At 38.7% G+C, this 17,089-nt stretch overlaps 1 long non-coding RNA gene across 1 annotated transcript in view; it reads right to left on the bottom strand.

The window, feature by feature from the left end:
- Positions 1-16,847, bottom strand: part of LOC130158832 (uncharacterized) — a 100,144-nt gene extending 83,297 nt beyond the window's left edge. Inside the window, exon 1 of the long non-coding RNA XR_008825500.1 lies at positions 16,787-16,847. This is a non-coding gene — a long non-coding RNA (uncharacterized LOC130158832). The remainder of the gene's footprint in view (positions 1-16,786) is intronic.
- Positions 16,848-17,089: the final 242 nt, after the last annotated feature.

Raw genomic sequence — 17,089 nt, 5'->3', positions numbered from 1 at the left:
TGTCTCGGTATCACTACTGTCTGCAAGTCCCTTTTAAAGTCTTAAAACTAACAAGACTTTAAAAGCAAAGTATCCATTGAAAAAAAGCTGCAAGAGGTGAGCTATTCTATTTGGAGGCAGATAATGAAAAATAAAATGCTGGCTTGGCTTGAAGGTATTCCCTTCAGCTGAATAAGAAAAAAAAAAAAAAAAAAAAAGAAAGCAAGGCCACAGTACAGCTTTGTCTTCCCTGCAGCTGACAAGACTCCCCAGTCAAGCAAATTCCTAAATGATTCATGCAGTTACCCGGAGTTCAGATGTGAACTTTCAGGGAAAAAAAATAATTAAGAAAAAAATTAAAAAAATATATTCTTGCCTTTTGCTTCCCCTAAAAAGGGTAATACAAGTAAACTGTTACTGCAAACAGGTATAAACTGGCACACCCACTAAACAATGTCCATCTAGCTACGTGAAAACCATCTCTGTGAAAAAGAAGGCATTTATCAGTTGTGGGAGTTGCTCCATGTGGTTCGTGGCCTACCAAACTGTACTACGCAAGGCAGGGGACTGAACAAGAATGAGACTGCTGCTTACTCTGACTCGTTGCACCTTCTCACAGGCTGTGCTTGAGCAGCCACTGACAACACAGGTGCAGGCTCCTGGCGAAAGGGACCCCTTTTCCACGGCAGCACTAGTGCTGATGTAGCCACACAGCCAGCTTAAGGTACAGATCTTGATGAAAACCAACCTAATCAAGCTGTTCCCGGGGCAGACTGGCTACCTGACTGCAGAAGTGCCAGTGCCGGCCCAAGACAGAGGACAAAAGCGTGTACTCGCTTGCAATCTTTCTGCGGGTGATGACAGGTGTGTCAGCCTCATATGATGGTACAACTGCAGCCTTAGGAAAAAGTTAATGTATAAGGGACTTCAAACATAGTCCTTACTCAATAAGATTTCTGGCAAATCCAAATTAATGCATGAGCTTTTCTCAAATCTCCAACTACACTTTTGAGCAACACCGCCTTAAATTCCTTTCTGCCACGTCGGCTCAGGTGACGCCTGCCCAGCCACACTGCCTGCCTTCCACTGCTGAAGAGCACAAACGCACTAGCTAGAGCTTTCTCTGGAGCCATCAAGAAAGCTGGAATATGGAAGTTATCCACTTTAAAACCAACACTTGAAAACAAATACCAGCAGATTATGTCAGTCTTCCAAAACCCTATTCAAAGGTGACTACACCAATTAACATTTCAAAGGCATCAGCTGCACACAAATGACTCTGTTAATATGAGTTCAGCCACTGTTATGACACTGCGGTTTCAGAGCAGGTGGTCTCCAGCTAAATATTAGCATTTCATTCACTACTGAGTGACAAATATATTTGCACAGCAGATTCCCTTCTCTAGTCTCCAGGAGTGTAAATACACAACCCTTTTGTAACCTGCCATTTCAAACAAAACCCCGAAGCAATTTACTTGGGTATAGTATAGCTCAACTCACTAGGAGCTCCCATACGCATAACGGTGGCAAACCAGTCTGGAGGAGGTAGTGTGCTGGGACCACTGATCCCATAAAGAAAGGACAAGGGGAGGACACAGTAACCACTTCCAAAAAAACATTGCAGTATGTTAAAAATGGCAGCATGCTCCATTCTGCAAAATACAGTATTTTAGTGGCAATAACTGGAACCTTTGCCTCTAGAAGATTTATTTCCTCTCCCTTCCAATATCTATAAAGATGCAAAAGGTAGAGGCAAACTTTAAACCCAACATCGCTATGACATCAATTCTATCAGTCATTTTTAGTGTAACAGACAAATTACTGTACTAAGACTGCAGCTTGTACTTTTTAAGACACAGTATTTATTAATATTCTTTTTAATCTTAAAAAATTGCAGTCCCCAACCAACTACGAATTTCTTAACATGTTTTGCTTTGCATAGTATCTCAGAACCAAACAACTTCAACAGTCTCAGCATCTATACTGACGGGGGAAAAAAAATACCACATTGCTGAGAAAACAGCGATGAGAGTTTCTTTCTACTCCCCATCCCCCAGATTTGTGACATCTGGGGTTTATCTAAGCTATAAATACTAAAAAGATTCTAGCAGCAGATTTGAAAGATTTGAGGTTCATTTGAGCTCCAAAAAGATTTTAGCTAGAAGACAATGGAGTCAAGTCACCCACATAGTAAAACAAAACATAACATATTTTAAGATTAGAGATATAAAGTACTTGGAACAAAATCCCTTCATGAAGTTTCAGACAGCTCTGGAATTCAACACCATTTTTCTTTTGGTATTAACAGGAAGGAACACCTCCTCCTTTTCTTAACACTGTCAATTCTGATTTGGCTGTGTTTTCCTCACACAGCCTTGCAAGAAAACAAGTGGTTTTCCTTACAGAAACCCTTTTAGCACACCTGTCCCACAGTTAGGGAGAGACCATGAGCTCTCCTTGCTCCTACGCTTTCCAAGGGAAAAAGCTTACTGCGTTTCCCTCAGTTACCTCTAAACTGACAGAAGGAAAGCATGAAAGTAGTAAGGGTGTTAGTATTTGATGATGATTTTTCACTTGAATAATTAAAGGTCAACCAAGGTACCAGAAAAAATAAAAATCTTTTTATATAAAGTACATTCCCTACTATACAGCTCCTGAAAGTTCACAAATATCTGGTTAACTTTTCTAATTAAAAAGGTAGTACCACTGTTAAGAATGTAATTGCTGAAAAAATAAATCTAGGAAATGGTGACTTAGTGCTGTTACATTAAGGAAGAGCAATAAATCATTTTAACTGTGTCTCAATAATAATGACTTAATTTCTATATGCAGTGAAAGTCTCAGCTGAGCAGAAACTATTATGTCATCTGGGGAAAAGCTATTCAGGGATAGATGCAAAATTTACAGGGGGAAGAAATGCAACAAAACTCACAAAACGTGAAAATCACTAAGGACATTCCTGCTTTAAACTGATCTGGCAGCTACAGCTATAACAGGTCATTTATTGACCTTTTGCCTTAAGATCAATGACATATCCTCAATTAGCAGATAGGAAAAAAGTTTATGTATTTTAATGAACAAATAAGACATCTCAAGAAGACTTACAGGATTCATGATTTTTTTTTAAAGCAAGCTGCTGCTGAAATCTCCCTGAATTTCAGTCTCTTCTCACTTTGGAAAAAGTAAGAGGTGATACTTTAGAACCACAACTTGAATTCAAGGCCAAAGGGCGATACAGAAGATGATCAAGCTCTCCCCACATACCTATATCAGTTATAGGTATTACCAGAATAGCGCTGCTCAACCTGCGCGTTTCAAAGTATAAAACGTCTCGTCCTTGGCTTACTCCACAATGACCTGTGTGACTGCTGGTTTTGTGGCTGCAGAATTCGTCGCTATTACAAACTGTAAGAAACACAAAGACCACGTGTGGAAAGTCAAAATCTACTAACACCTTCCCTCACAGACAGGCAATTCAGGAAACATAACTTCACTCAAGTATACTTAAATTTCCTTTTCTTGAATATCCATCATTACGCTATCTCTTTTTGCTACTATGCAACTTTTCACTAGCTGGAAACATTGAGGAAGTAAGATTTATTTCCCAGAATTATTTTTTTTTTGTGATTTTATACGTTATTCATCGGGCAATAGAGCCATATATTTAACTGGACTTCTGCATACAGTTACCTACTCTGTAACATATGACACACACTACTCTTTTCAGCTGTAAGGGGTCATAAGAAAATGCTTTGCAACTATTTTTTCAAGCAACCTTACTCTAACAAGTTGGAACTTGCAAACAGCTCAGCTACATAAAACCTACCAAAAATACATGTTTTTCAGATTAAAAACCTCAAGCAAAGATAAAAAGTTCACAGTGATAACTTAAAGAAAAATAAGGCTGTCACAGTTAAACACAAAATACAAATTTCGAGAGGTGGTTTCATAAAATATTCATGCTTCCTAAGTACAGGATTATTGGGGTAAAGCACCCATGACTTCCATGGTACAATACAATTATTACAAAACAGGTATGCATAAATTAATCGAATGGCTTTGTATTAAACATGAAAAATAACTATGGTTTTCACTAGAGGTGGGCCAGGGCTGAATGTTTCTGTGCTAAAAACCGAAGGTGCACAGCAGTACACACCAAGCCCCTTGACACAGAAACAGAGCTTGCCTCTGGATACGAATGGTTGGTAACAACCTCTTTTCCACCCCTTGTAAAATCTCAACTGATTGCCAAGCCTGGAAAAGCTGCTCAACACTGAACTGAAGGATTATCACCTGTATTTTAATCAGACCTACATACTTTGAAGGACTGTCAGCTTCTGAAAGACTCTCTGGGCAAGAATAAATGGGGAAAACAGCCTGAAGCAGAGAAACAGACCTTAGAAGGGGACCAGCAAACCCAAAGCACCAAAATAATCTGATTCTAAAAAGGCCAAGAAGAAAAAGAAAAAAAAAAAATCAAAAAAAGGACTGTCCCTCAGAGCTTCAGCCTGCAAAGCTCTGCAGTGGTGGTTACAAACAGGCTGTACCTGCGTTCTTTCCTTTCCTGTCACCCTGACACACAGGCAAAGCAGAACACCTACAGCCTGGCCAGAGCTCTGAGTAAGCTCCTCTCACCAATCCCGGTAATAGTAAGCTGTTGAGATGTGTTTGCAGCAAGCGGTGATGCAGCGGTTAGGTCTCAGCCTATGGGGAGGGCCTTCACACCATAAGCACAGCCTGAGGAAGATGCCGTTCAAGTAAAAATAGTGGCTGGACTAAACTCAATCCCTGTCAGTGCTGGAGCAGTTAATGCTCTACTTACTCACAATTAATGCTTACTAGTGACATACAACCAGATAGTGAAGAAGAATATACCTATATAGATAGAGTGACTATATAACAGTACAATTAATTCAGCATAAAAATAAATTTGAATAATACCATACTGAACTACCTTCCTCCTCCTCACTGTATCATTCCAATACAATTTCATTGCATCACTGAAGACTTGCAGTTATTTTGATCTTAATTACATTTGCATACATTAACAGATGTGAACCTCTTCAGATTCAGATTTTTCAGAATTAATGCTTTCTTTTGTATTAAATAATCAGGAATATTAGGTAACTTAAGAAACAAAAATGTTTCTCAGGAAAGCAAGGCAAAAGCATTTTCTAAGAAACACAGTTCAAGAACATACTCCTCAGAGTCTGCTTGTCTGCAGACTTTGTGGAAAGTGCCACCTGACAGTACAAATGGACTATGACACCACTAAGAGAAGGACTGTTTGGAGAAAGAAAAAAAGGACCAAATATGCCAACACACTTCAAAGGTGACAAGCAGGAGAAGTGTCAGGGTCGACGTTTAGAGCTGAAATAGTGACTGGGTCTGGTCTGGGAAGAGTAATTAGATTTGGTAGGAACAGGAAGGAAAGAACACAGGCAAGAGAGCTGCGGGCACACCTAAAAGGGTAACAGAGAAGAAAGAAAGCAACACACTCAAGCCTCAGGGTCAAGGCCAGAAGAGAGTCAATTTTATGGTCTATCCACAGCTCCTTCCAACTCTAAACAAACCCAGGTAAGGCAGGTGCTCCGTGGACTGACAGCTATGCTGCAGCTGGTGGAGGGGAGTACTTTCTGCAACTGATGCATAACAGCCTTAAAACTGTTATTTCAAGTAGAACATCAATGGCTTCAGGATTTTTTTCCCCCCTGTTCTTGAATTCTCAGACATTAGTCTGAAGTCTTTCATCCACCTTGCTCCAAAGGCAGAAAAGCAACTTGTGTGGGAGTTCAGATAAAGAAGTTTAAGAAACTTAAATTCTGCTCGTAAATAGCTATTGCCTTTGCCTGAGAACAACTTCAGATTTGTAGATTGCAAGTGCACGCACAGGAACAGTATTTTACAGAAGTGTTCCACTCAATTTACCCAGCGTGGGTTGTTGTGGTTCCCCCCTGCCACACACATACACCACTTCACTATGGTGCATCAGTACCTTACAAGGGAAACAAAAGCTGATTTCTTCCTTAATTTCCTCAAGGCAGCCAGGCAATTAGGAGTATGTTAGTTGGAGGATATGTGGTATGCGAAGTTTCTCTGGTTGTTTCTTAGACTTAACTGTCTGCTTCCCTTCCCAGCATATAGATTTTTTAAATAAATAAATAAAAAGGAAGACTAAAATTTTGTATTTTGTTTGGAATGCCACTAAGTCAGCACTTTGTACATTGTAGGTAAATATGACCAAAGCTTCAACTTCTGCCCAACATTTATCTTCAGTTTTAAAATACTATTTGTCCCCTGCCCAAGCAGTCCACACAGACCCACAAGACTTAAGCCATTTACTGTTTATTGGCTTCCCCAAAAAGCACTTCAACAAATGATATTAGTCTATGGATACATCAACCAATTTCTCTTGCTCTACCAAAACACAAAGATTCAACCTACATTTGCTCTAGCAAAACAGTATAACAAAATAACTATATAGGGAGATGCATAGGCATCTCCCTTGCTAGTAGCCCAAGCATCAAAACCACCAGACTCTTTCTGCAGGTGGACACAAAAGGTGTGAAGTCTAGAGGGGAAGTAGCTGAAGGAGGGATATTATTGTTATTATTGGGGGTTTTTGTGTGTTTTTTGGCTTGGGGGTGGGGTGGTGTTTGTTTGGGGGTTGGGGTTTTGTTTGGAGGGGGGGGGGGGGGCACTGCTGCTTTTGAAATGTGTGAGAATGACTGTTCCTATGATTGCCTTTCAAGCCAAAAAAATTACCAAGGGTCAGAAACATGTCAGTTATAATATCATCTGTTTTAAAGACCTGAAGTCCTATAAAACATTTCTCTTGACTCAGAAATGAAAGGTCTAAAGCAACTCTTCTCCTAAATTTTGCAGTGCCATTTCAACTTCATTGGATTTAATCCTCAAAAGAAACTGTAACAAAAAGGTACTCCTTGTAAAGCTTGTAGAGATAATCCGAAGAGACAAACTAACCCACTAGAACCAGTTACTGTTTCTAACAGACAGGAGTCAATGGAATCCAGAGAGCATACACTGGGCACACAGGATTAGTCCAACCACATTAAAAACCAAACAGAAAGAGATCTCTGAGCTACCGAGCCTACTACTAAATCTTTTTCACAACATAAATTATTGAGCTCAAACCTAAATGCAGCTAGATAGCTTTGTCTCCATATCCCCAAAGGAATGTTTTTCCAGCACCTGCCTGGTCTAATGGCAAGAATCTTCCGTAATTTCCAGACTACATGTCTTCATGTCCAAATTATCCACATTATTATGCCATCACTGACCTTTACCTTACATTTATGTTCTCGTCTTTCCCTTACTGGAAGTGTCAACTTAAAAGCAAGCCAAGTTTTCATTGTTGTTGCGTCGGGATTTTTAAATACTTCCCCCGTAGGGAACGCTTTCCAGTCCTCGTAATGCTTCCCTTGAATCCATCTCTCAGGAATACATACAGGACCAGAAATATAGAAATACTCAAGATACACAAAGTCCGAATTAAAAGTGCAGTACTCAAAACTAACTTCACCTGTTCCTGGCCCCATGATTTATTTTCAAATTTGATAATTGTTAGACCTCTCAACCATGACATCTTGGCCCCACCTACCATGATCAGAAACACTGGTCCTCCAGTTACCATGCATGAAGGTAGCCTCTCACAATGTGTCCAGTAATTTAAATCTTTATACCATTGCAATTACTTGTTTCCAGATCCAGCCCTGCATCTACTTCAGAAATCTACCAACACCCCTGTAGAGTCTCTCACCACCTTTCTCTAAGATGACACCAATCTAAGTGGCTTCTGTTTCACTTATATTGTCTCTAAACTATTAGAGCAACACCTCATGCATTATACTCCTATTCAATGACTCCTATTTCTAGCTTTCCCAAAAAGGTCCTTCAATATTCATGTTCTGTCATGACCGCTATGCTACTATCATATGGCTGTGATACCCAGTTTAATATTCTGCAACTCAAATAACTCTGTTTTATACCCCAGGTTCCTGGTATTTGCACAGAAGTGTTTCAACCTTGTTTGCACTTCAGGTAATACCACCTTAACTGCATTCAAAGCTGGTATAGTCATAACCACTAGTATCTGACTACAGTTCTCAGAAGTGTTGATTGCACTTAACTTCTATTCTAATAATTTTCCACTGTTCCGTATAGTTATTCTGCTTAATCTGCTGTGCTATCCTGGGCTTCCTACCTCTTTTCATGTATACTTTAAAGAAAAAACAAATCATAGGCATTATGCAAATCTATCACATTTCTCAGTTTGAAGTTCTTCTTCAGCAGTGGCAAGTTCTCGATGCCAGCAAGCTGTTTCTCTGGGGATTACAGTTTGAGCTCGTGTTTTAAAAAAGACCTCTCTTCCAGCAGATGAATTTTAAATGGCCAAATTTTCTAAATCCTTTCTGTAGGACCAGGTCTTCAGTAATCCATGACTTCATTATCCTGCTGCATCTCTTTCTTCCAATGCCTCGCAGAATTCTCTTCAGTGCCAAGTAAGCCTCCATGTGGCCATGGGGTTTCTCCAGCCCACTGGAGTCTTCCAAAAAGAGACCTTCAATATTTCTACTGTCTGCATAGTCACAAACATATATCTCTAATTACCCTTCATAGTCAGATTTATCTTCTATCTTGATTTTTAGAGCCACAAGCTTCCACTGGTATACCGAATAGATATGTTATATTGAACTGGATTTACCATTTTGTCCAGCACATCTGTAAACATCTTTCCATTCCTCCAATATGTCAAAGTCTTGCATGACCTCCAGCCAGTATGCTTTTGGTCTACTCATGACGAAGCAGCACATTAAACAAAACAGGTTATCAGGCTTGGAAAAGAGGCTTATTGCAACTTAACAGTTCTTTCACCTTCCTTTCCCTTCCCACCCCCCACCCCTCAAAGTAAAATAGATTATTACCTTTACCACATGGTAATCCACATGGGTTACCTGGAGCTTCCAGTGACTCATTTTCTAACCATTAATAAGGGGGCGGGGAAGTCTCACAGGAAAATACAGAGCAGGTTTGTTTCTGAATACTCTTTCTTTTTAAAAGCCACTAAACATACTCCTTTAGATACCAAAAAACTAAGTATCCTACTAGAAACTGAAGCTAGAAAACTTTCGAACTGGAAATGTGCTTCAGTCACTGAAAAATATGAGACAGTTTAGTTTTATATTCACAGCAAAACAATGCAGTTTTAACTTACAGATCTACAAAGGACAGAGGTACATAGTAAGAAAGTGCTGAATCTCAAATGGTGGGTTGTCACTTTTCTTAAGCAACAATAAAGAAAATCATGACAAAGCGTGAAAACAGCAGCCACAAATCTGTACGTCCATGCTCCCCACATGAAAAACAAAGTCAGACGCAATTTAGAATAAGAAACAATAGACAGAACTATCTCTGTCACTAGAAGATATTGATAGAAAAACAAGCTCTAGTTGCTAAGAGAGAATGTGAAATGAAAGAATGCACAGAATATAAGCAGCAAAGACAAGAAGTTGCAGTTTCTTATGGCATAGAAATAAAAAGTTAATACAACAACTCTGTTCTGGAACCTTAAAATAGATTTCTAACCAGCCCATGTAATACTAAAAATTCTTTGTTATTATACTATTTACAAGCTGCTTTGCTTAAAATCCAGAAAATTATGATGGAAAACTAATTTTGAATTTTGAAAGATATGAAATTATGAAAGTAATATATGAAATATTACTTTCGTCTTTCAAAAGAACAGAAACCTTTCAATCAGGTATTTTCTGAAGATATTTGGTCTTCATATTTTCATTAGCAAGAACAAGTATAATTCAAACATACCTGAAGTAAATATTAACATTTTTGTTCATTTCACATGGCCTTCAATCTCAGTTAACACAGTTTGTAATAACATTATATGACTTTTAAAGAAAAAGTCTATCATTCCTTGGAATCTTTTCCCTTAAACTCCTTAATGTATTAGCACCATAGAAGAACAGACAGTGGAGTAGCTGGTATACTGCTTTCTACTACCATATGATTTTTTAAAAAAATGGGGGAGGGCCAGTAAAGAAGAGGTTGCATATAACCATAACAGTACAAGTTTGGTTTTGCCAGCACTTGGCTTTATATACACAGAAGATACAGACAGGAACACTACCAAAACACTGTATGGATTCAATACCAAATCTATTTGGGCACTGAATCCAAAGTTTAGGGACACTCAGTTACTTGAGCATTCCCCCAGGTAAAGCCCCATATTCCTGCTGGAAAGCCAAATGTATGCAGATACCTTTATCAAAAAGCTTTGAGCCAGGTTATTTAAAACACTGAGCCTGCTCTCTGGATCCAGACTGTATCCCTGAAGCTTAAAACCTTAAAACCAAAGTTACAATTGCATCTTTTCAAGTACTAAAAATGACAGTTTCCATTACCTCCATAGCATCTAAGAGCTATCAGTTTCTTCACAGAAAGAATCTCACCTATTTTACAAAAAGAAAAACAAAAGCCAGTCATCTTCATTAATTTGCAATGCAACTCTGTCACCACTTCACTCCTCAGCAATACAGAAACGAATTAACTGCTACAAACACCAGAGGGAACACAGCTTCTGAAAGGGCAGAACAGAAATTCTCCCTGGGCATCAACTCCCTCCTTGAAGGAAGTTTGGCCCTACTGCAAACACTAACCTAACCCCTTTTCTTGTCTACTCAGCGTCACTTTTCTAGCCGGTATTTAATTTCAGGCCCAACATAAGCCACAGGTACTTCACCCTGCCGAAGTCTGAATAACTGGCCAGTAACATATAATCAGACAAGTCTAGTAAAACAAGAAATGCTGCTTTGACACACACTCGACTTCTTTAGAAGCTAAAATAATAATTCTCCTGTAAGTAATTCACATTTGGCTTCCAAATTATTTTTCAGCACATGGCAGAGCTTGGTTAGGCTTACCACATCACACACACACACACTTAACTTTGTACTAGCAACCTTGCTTCTTGTAATTTTAAGCATCATTTTAAATGCAGCTTAGTGTCCCACACACTGGCTATGTTCATAATGTACAGCTCAGCCAACTTCTGGTCTGTCTTTGACTACCTTTTCTTTACTATTAATTCCATATTTTTTTTCCCCTCAATATTCAATCACCTTTTTTTTCTTCCCAAAGTCTTCCCAAAGTTGCAACTAGATTAGAATACAAACTTGGCAGTATGTATTTCACAAAACCAATAAAAATAATGAAGTTCCACCCAGACATTCTGCTTAAACTGCTACTAGTTCTCTAACCAGAACCGTTACATACTCAGATCTAGTTCACTGGGGCAGGTACAACACAGTCAAATGACAGCCAGTAAAGAAGCTGCAAGTATGAATTGATGGAGTTAAAGGAAAAATGATTTACTGAAAACCTAAAGTAGGATTGATCATATAAAGGATTAGGGGGATATATAAAGACATGTGATACCTAAATTAATCCATCTGGGATTAAGAGACCAACTCACTGATAGGGTAATATTAGATGAATGACTGAAAAATCATTCTGGATTAAGCCAGAGATTAGACAGCAGGTAACTCTCAGCCTGATTGCATCTGCATTTTTTTCAGACACAATAGGAATGAACTTGTACCATTGTAAAACTTGTTTATTATGACTTTTATAAATTAAAAAAAAAACAACCAAAAACCCCCCCAAAAAAAACCCAAACCAACACTGAACAACCTATTCAACTGCAAATGGCCCTTGTGCCAAAGGAAGAAAGTGTGAAGTCTAGATGTGTATCCTTAAATGGAAACTAATGAGGATTACTGGTAAAACCTCAAGACTTCCTAATCACTTTAGCAGTTTTTGTATGTATTACAGCAATTTTTACCACAGCCTATAGAGAATAAGAAAATAGTATATCCTCAGAGGAGAAGAAACACTAAGGCATCAAGTTCTGCAGTTGAAGAAGAAAAAGACAAGCTAGCGCCAAAATAAAATAGATATGGAAAGATATTAATTCAGTGCTCTCATAGGGACACAAAACCAAAGAGCTCCTAGGAAAAATAAAAGAATGGAGATAATGGAGGAGTTATTTACAAATATACGAAGTACAAACCCGTACATTCCTATGAGACTTATCAACAAGTAAGGTATAGATAGCTCAAGATTTCCTTTACAGCAGATCCCTGTAGATGCAGATAGGACCAAAATCATATCATGGGTTTTATTGTTGTTGGGCTTTTTGTGTGGAGTAAAAAAAAGAAAAGAAAAGAAAAAGGCACAGAGGAAACACAAAGCTGCCAGGCACTGTGCACTGTGTGACCAGAAACATCTAACAAATAAATTTAGTATGACGCTGCAATGGACACCTACAGTTACTTTCAAAGGATTTGTATTGATGAAGAGTTAACACTAACACTATTAGCAGTCTTTTTAGAGCTAGCTTCAACTAAACCAGCAGTTTTTTCATGCAATAGGAGACCACACTGTTATCACAGACAGCACATATTTGTCACAGTTCTCTTTGGGCTGGTACATAACAAAGTTTATACTCCAGTGATGATTGTTCCGTAAGGTGAGACAGCTTTTAGATACCTCTCAAAGGTTCCCCTTTACAAGCCAGGAGCAGCCTAAGCATAGAAAGAAAGAGAGCAGTGTGACTATACATAGCAATCAAGAATTACTTTTAAATAAAAAACAATGACACTCAACTACCTTACCTGAGCATAGTGTGTCAAGACACTGACTTCAAGAAACTAGTGTTGATTGTTTCTGCTTTTTGCCCCCCTCTTCCCTGAACTTTTATTTTCTGCAAAGCTTACTCTCTCCTTCTCAAACAGGCTTTGTTGAATTCAGCAGTAATTGTTAAATGGTAGTACTCCTAGTTACCACTCGTCCATACTTGCAGAAGGTACCACCCCCACAGCAAGGAGGACAAAAAAGATTTGCTGATCCTCAGCATTTGCTATTTAACAGAAATGAGCACTGGTATCAACACAAACATCTGGCTGAGACCAGCAACAGCTGAAAAGCCAGAACATCATTTGCACTAACACCACAACAAATCAGCCAGGACAGTCACTTCCTCAGCCCCTTCATCAAGACACAGCAGGGCTCATCATCTGCTTTCTACTCTTATTTCCCATTCCCCTGTGCTAAGCCAGAGGGCAGGATCTCAGGATGTTCAATAATAAAACTTGGTTTTAATGCCTGAATGTTCCTTTTAAACATGGATGAATCATAATCCTTGAAGTTTATGGTTTTCCATACTTGCAAGACCACACCTGGTGGGATTAATTCTTTGTAATAGCAAAGCTGACAACCACCATTAAGCAAATAAAAAAAAAAAAATATCACATAATCAAGCAGATAAATGTATGCAAATAAACAATTTCCTAAAACATGAAAGTACTCAGTGCTATGTCTAGAGGATGGCACAGTTTTATTTCTTAGCCTAAAGTTTAAGCAAAGCATTCAGAAACAAACAAATCTCTCTGACCACCTGGAGTACTGATTATTTAAGTCCAGCTGCTTCAGCATCTGTGTTTTCTCCTGCCAATCTTCTCCAGTCATGTTCTCTTTCACAAGAGTACCTAATCTGCCCCATTGAGTCTGATTACAGACTAGACATGACTAACTATAGACTGGTGTCATCCTGTTGGCAATAAAACAAATGATTCCTCAGCAGAGGTGTTTACAAGGTAGCTCTATATCAAGCTCCTCAAGACCTTGGTAGATAAAACAGACACTGGAAATCACAGCTAGATGGACGTTAGTGCTGTGATCCTGCAAATGCTTTGCCTTTCAATGACTGATCACTTAATCAATGGCTGTACAACTTCAGTTCACTTTTCCTTCTCTTACACCACAGTTCACCACACACATTTTAGTTAACTAGGAAAAGAAAGAAAAAAACCTAATCAGCCAATGCATGGTATATTTGTGGAGCAAATGTTTCAGACTTATTAGAAAGGTTGATGACATACTGCATGAATTGTGAAACGGTGACCTCTGCTTACTCACAGGACTTTGATTTCAAAGGGACAAAATTCTGGTTCTACACGTTGAGCCTTGGAAGAACCACAGAAGTCTTGGACAGAGATTAGAGGCCTGACAGCCTGATTTATTCATTTTCCTAAAGAGCTGCAAAGACATTAGATGTGTCTGAATGCTCGTGCCTTCCAGAGGAAAAGTAATTTTCCATTTCCAGAATGAAAATGGCACTATAAGTGCCATGTTCTCTCACTTTGATGAAGAAATTCATTTCTGTACAGACTGCCCTGACTGGAAGGATAAGAACGGAATAGCTAACTAACAAACGCTTCTGGTCAGGAGACATGCAGAACCAGCAATTTATTTTCCTGCTCCTTACATTTCATTGCTGCTACCAACACAAATCAAACTGAGCTGAATGGATAATGGAGCAGAAAGCAACAACTGATCAACTTGCTCAAATTTTCTTCAGAAAACAAAAAGCTTATATCTAAGTATTATTGATAGAGAACACAAAAACACACCGGAGACTCAATCAAGTTTTATTAAAAGATTCCACCTAAAGAAAAAATGGAAGTTTAATTTTTAGAACATTTCTTAGTTAATTTAACGTTCTCAATAGAACATTCATACTGAGGTGAGCTACAATTTCACTTATATTGAAAAAATAATTAAAACTAAAATTGTGAGTTAAGTATCCTTCCACTGCTGCAGCGGAATCTGGTGAGTGTATTGAATTGTGCAGTATGTATTCTTAGCAGTAAGGACATCAAAAATACATACAGACAATGTAAGCTGTCTAAGAGCTTTCATGGACTCATCACTGTGGCAAGAAAGAAAGGGTTCTGGGTACCTACAGTTCAAAAGAAAAGGTGAAAAACTGTTAGTTTCACAGTGGCACAGCACCCTCTGAGGCTGGGATGAACATATGCATGACCGCTGGTGTTAAGAGGCTAAGAAATGAAGACTTGCCTCTCTTTAAGGGCATTAATTATGGCATCCTGGGCAAAAAATCTAACTCCAAGACAAATGCCTAGAATTTCCCATGTGGCTTCAGACAGATACTGTTCTTCCTCCCTTTGTCCTTAATGGTGGCTACTTAGTTCTGTTAAATGGCTGCTGCTTTTCACCCCAACATAGTAAAGATAAATAAAGTAATAAAAATCTAGCAACAGAAAAACTGACATCTACCAATGTATAGTTCAAATATCTGGTTGCACAGTGCTTGGAAGCATTTTGAAGAGAAGGGGAAAGGAGAGGAATAGTAGCTAAATTAAATATTTCACTTCTCTGTTCTGAGCTAATCCTTAAAAGAAGCCATAATGTGGCTGGTAGTAAACTAAACCCTTATCTTCTCAGCAACAAAATGGTCCTATATCCCCCTTCACCCCAGGGAGAGAGGTGCTGGAAGCCAATCTGAGCCTGAGAGAAGCAATTTACCCAAAGCACCTTATGCCTGGACTAATCTGACAGCACTGAGACTGTGAGGCATCAGCTCGAAACTGACATAAATTAGAACAATCCCAATTAAGCCTGAAGAGAGAAATGTAATAATTTAATCTTCTACTGTCCCAAAATCCAGTACCGTACTTCAGATCTTGCACTCTGGAGATGATGATCAGTGCTAGGACATCTATTTAGTTAACAGAAAAAGAGCGCTGAAGACAAAACACACCAGGTTTCTCAGTAACGCTGCTCTGCCTGCAGCAGTGCCAAACCGACTTGTCACAGAAGACAGCTGTGTCACCAGCTAGCATTTATCAGAGGGGGGGGACACTGTTCTAGGACACTTCATTTGTCTTAAGACACATTACCAGCATTTATGAAGTCTATTTACTCTAAACCAGAGCATTTAAAATTCAGAAAGGATACCTTACCTTCTAATACCTACTTTGCAGCAAGCATGTTCTACTACAATTTTTGCCATACCTGGCCAGAGCTGAGGTTGTCTCCTTTAGGTCTAATACTGTCTGGCAGTCAGTTTGCTGTTTTTATTACATGGCAGGCATCACTCAAGATGATTTTACTGAATGCTTTGTTCATTTATTTTGTTTGCATTTCTAAGTCTTCAGGTTAAGTGAAAGGCTAAGTACTGATTCAAACACACAGTCCGTATCTATTTAAATATATGTCAAAATTTTGAAATGCTATCATACCAAAATGCTTCATTCAAATCCCTTATCCATAGGAAAGGAAATAAAAGGAAGCCTAGCTTGAGGTCAAATTTTACAGTCATTAAATGAGCACAGCTCCCACTGACAGCTGCATTGTCTCTCATTTTTCATTTCCATGGATGCTGATAAAACAATTAATAGATTTGACTGGTACTTTGCATATTAGAATTAAAGGAAGACAACCACAGTAAGAAGCAGTTAGAAAAAATACAACAGGAAGTTTTGACCCCTAGATCGTTGGCCCAGAAAAGTATAGTTTGCCTCATTTTATGTCATTACAGCACACAATGCCATGGTACCAATTCTGCCCCCTTCCTTTATCGGATCTGCTAAACTGTGCTTTAAGGAGTGAAGAGCACCAGTTCATCAGCTGTTGCTGGAAGATACATACAGATTCCAACTCAGCACTGCACCTGATACAATTTTTTTTTTGTTAGTAAATCATGCATTTTAGTTACAGCATTCGAGAACAAATACACCGCTGTCCTGAATCCACTGATCACAGAATACACTTATTGCTCTTTTATTTCATATGGTGGAACTCAATACTTCCTGGAAAGGCTTTGCATGCTCTTCTGCCTTTCTTTTTCTGTCAGTGGCAAGAAGTGACAAAAGAAGATCAACTATTACAAACAAGAACTTGTTATCACCTTCTCAAGGCACTGGCCCCAGACTAGGTGGATCCAGTATGGTCTGCCTTCTAGTACAGTCCACATCTAACTATTTCTCTACATCTAACAAATTATATACTACTAAACGTTACTAATATCCAAATGCCTTGCAACCACTCATCCTGTCCCAGTAGGACAAGAAATAAGTCTTAGTTTTACGGATTCAGGTTGCTTAATAATATTACTTAATTTCAATCCTGTGTTGGATCAAAAAATTACCCCATTCTCTTCAATTGAAAAGGGTGCCCGATTTATTTTAATTACCATTTTTATTATGGCTTG

This window comes from Falco biarmicus, chromosome 1, assembly GCF_023638135.1.
Source record: "Falco biarmicus isolate bFalBia1 chromosome 1, bFalBia1.pri, whole genome shotgun sequence".
Classification (NCBI taxonomy): domain Eukaryota; kingdom Metazoa; phylum Chordata; class Aves; order Falconiformes; family Falconidae; genus Falco; species Falco biarmicus.
Note: the sequence above shows the minus strand (reverse complement) of the source record. Positions and strands in the feature narration are given on the sequence as shown.